Source organism: Bos indicus x Bos taurus, chromosome 2 (assembly GCF_003369695.1).
Source record: "Bos indicus x Bos taurus breed Angus x Brahman F1 hybrid chromosome 2, Bos_hybrid_MaternalHap_v2.0, whole genome shotgun sequence".
Lineage (NCBI taxonomy): Eukaryota > Metazoa > Chordata > Mammalia > Artiodactyla > Bovidae > Bos > Bos indicus x Bos taurus.
This window is the reverse complement of record NC_040077.1, coordinates 87,989,536-87,992,824: the sequence shown is the minus strand read 5'-3', so window position 1 is coordinate 87,992,824 and position 3,289 is coordinate 87,989,536. Positions and strand designations below refer to the sequence as shown.

At 39.5% G+C, this 3,289-nt stretch overlaps 1 non-coding gene across 1 annotated transcript; it reads left to right on the top strand.

Moving 5' to 3' along the window:
- Nucleotides 1-219: 219 nt before the first annotated feature.
- Nucleotides 220-326, top strand: LOC113882003. The gene has a single exon (XR_003508251.1). It is a non-coding gene; the product is annotated as a U6 spliceosomal RNA (small nuclear RNA).
- The last annotated feature ends 2,963 nt before the right edge of the window (nt 327-3,289 follow it).

The window sequence follows — 3,289 nt, the reverse complement described above, 5'->3', positions numbered from 1 at the left end:
TGAGGTAATATGCAAGAAGAGCCAAAAAACCCTTCTAATTCAATTATATGTTTAGAGGTAAGAGAAATATAAGTGAGGAGGACTAAGGTTAAGAGGAACATTAATCCTATCAAGATGTATCAGGGAAGAAAGTAACCAACCAAACCAAAAGGAATTGTATTTGCAAAACAAATTTTTGATGTTAGAACCTACTTGGAATGTTTAAGATAAATCAAAATAGTGCTCGCTTCAGCAGCATATATACTAAAATTGGAATGATGCAGAGAAGATTAGCATGGCCCCTGTTCAAGGATGACGTGTAAATTCGTGAAGCATTCCATATTTGGGGGGAAGAAAGCATTTGGACCACAGTAAGAATTCAATAAATGGTAACAGTTGTTAAGATAGAAAAAGAGAAAAGATAAACCAAAATACATCCAGGATGTAGTTTTGATTGTAACCCCTCTCTTTCCACCTGTACCATGTGATAGTCTTGCTAGGCACTGAAGTCAGGCTAGGTTCCAATGATTGTAAGTGAGATCCTGGGGCCTGTGTCAGGAAGCAGATGTGGCAGCCTGACGGCCATGGTGACCACCTAGCGTTAGTGGGAATTTCAGACAACCAGGCTGATATTGACTGCAGTGTACCATATGGTGAGGAAAGCAACGGTTCTTCTCTGGTCAGCATAACTGCTGAAGAAATACAGTCACTTCTTTTTCTAGACACTTTATTTAGAAATTTAAACCATGCCTTATCCAAAAGTGGACTTGAGATTGCTTATATGCAAAAAAATATAGTGCAAGATTAAAAGAGTAGATGAAGAAATTATGGAAAGGGAAACATTAAAGTAGGATAAATAAGATAAAGCCAGAGATAACATTATTACACAAAATGCATACCTAAAGGTTCAGTACAAGTTGTGAAATAAGAGTAGGAATGTTAGCTTCTTAGTAAAGAGAGCAAAAAGAGTGGAGCCTTTTCGCGAAAGTTGTTCATGAAAATTATAATCACTCCTGATACTGAGTTCTAAGAGAAATTTCTCCATTGAGTAATATAAAGAGAACAATGCCCCATGACCTAGTTGAAAGGCCCTCAGCAACATACAAACAGTCAACAATACAAGCCTGCATGTGGGCAACTAAGAGCAGTCCTTGGTATTTTTACATAGAGTGTTTCTCGTACAAAAAGGATTGTAAAGGTCTCCCCTTTCTTGATTAGCAAATTCTACTAGATAAGGAAGAAAGATGTTATGCATGTTCTCAAGATTCAGTTCAAAATCCATGAGGTAAGTTTTGGTTCCTTCGAATTCTTGTAGTCAAATGTTCAACATTGCAGGGCGGGCGTAGATAGGAATTCTGTAGTAAAAAAGGACTTTCACATTAGACTGCGTAATTCCTTGCTGGATTTTTATTCCTACCCATACAAACTATCCTTTTTATAACTCTGTGGGGTACTTACTCAACAATATTTTATTGTGATGATGATGTGAACTACACAGTTGATTTGTTACCCACATGACCACTTTTCCTTCTGTCAAGAGTGGTTTTGTCTGTGTTTTCAAATAAGTCGACTGGGCAATAAGAGTGATGGAGAAGGTACCTTAGAGGAAGAGTTAACTGGAACCAAAGGGAGGAGGCAGTACGCATTTTTATGGCATCTTATTTTTGCCCTGGTGCACTTACAGACAGAAGTGGAGTGAACGCACCCTTTACAGAACACAATCGGCCTGGGCAAACACTGTCCTGTGTGTGGAATGAGTTTTGGAAGCAGAACAGAGGTGTGTTTTTCATTAGGCCACATTGGATTTTCGCATTCGAGAGTATAATTACCAAACCCAGCCCTCAAACCACTGCAAAAACATCACATGCTTCTTATACACATTTTTTCCCTTCAAACCAGCACTCAAGCGCCCACCAAGGGCCCTGCCCACAGTAGGGTTCATTTAAAATTCTTTTCAAACGCAGTTGTAACATGGCTCTCATCCACAAAACAAGTATTATCAGCAGTTAAATCATAGGATTATTCTTACGTTACAGATAACTAGGTACACTTAATGTGTAATAGTTATTATATTAAGACCCTGGGCCAGACTCTCTCTGTATAAAATTGCCCTCCAGGAGTCAGGTTCTCAGCAGTGCACCAGTATCTCTTTCAAGCTTATCATGAACCTGTGCTCTAAACTTGATGTTTAGAAAGTCAATTCAGTTTGGAGTTTAACTTCTATTTAAGTTTTAGAAGTAGTGCTAAAGAGAAATGAACACAAAAAGAGGTAGACATTTTATGCTTATTTTTTTTTCCTGAGAGCTCTCTTGGGCCAGTGAGAAATTCCAAGCATCAGGTTCTCTTTCTCTCTCTGCTCCTCACTGCATATTGTAAACCCATGATTCTCCCCACTCACCCCTGCAGGCTTGGGGACAGCAGTGCTGAGCTTCCTCGGCAAGAGAAGTTTCTAACTGAATTGTGTTCTAGCAGCTTAAAAATCTAATGCAGCTTTTTATTTTTTGGCTGCACTGAGTCTTAGTTGCCATGTGCAGGATCTTAGCTGCAGAATGCAAAATCTTTAGTTGCGGCATGTAGGATCTAGTTCCCTGATTAGGGCTCGAACCTGGGCCTCTTGCATTGGGAGAGCAGACTCTTAACCAATAGACCACCATGGAAAGTCCCTAGCACAACTTTTTGAAGAATCTCAGTCTTCAAAAGGAGAAGTATGGGGAAGGGAGTCATTTATCACCTGTGTTAATGTGGAATATTTGTTGTTGTTCAGTCCCAAAGTTGTGTCCGACTTTTCATGACCCCATGGACTGCAACATGCCAGGTTCCCTGTTCTTCACCATCTCTCAGAGTTTCCTCAAACTCATGTTCACTGAGTCGATGATGCCATCATCATGTACTGCAAGATGATTTTACGTGGACATTAACGAACATTGATCATTTTAATAGTTAATTGTTTACAATGTAGTAACTTGCATTTAAATAGTATTTACTATGTGCTAGATATTATGCCTTAATCTCTATTAACTCATTTAGTCCTCATATCAGTTCTTGGGAGAGGGTAGCTAATATTATTGCCCCCTGTTACAGATGAGGAGACCAAGGCACAGGAAGTTCAAAAGATTTGTCCTGGCTTGTTTAGGAAGTTAAAGGTAAAGTCTGGATCTGAACCTATATAATCTAGCTTCAATGTCTACACTGTTAAGCCCTCTCCAGCTCTTCTCTACCAGACTGCACAGAGAAAATCAAGCTAGTGCTCCGGGGCATCCATTGTGTGTAATGAATCACCTCCTCAGGTAAGCACCTAGAACAGTAATAG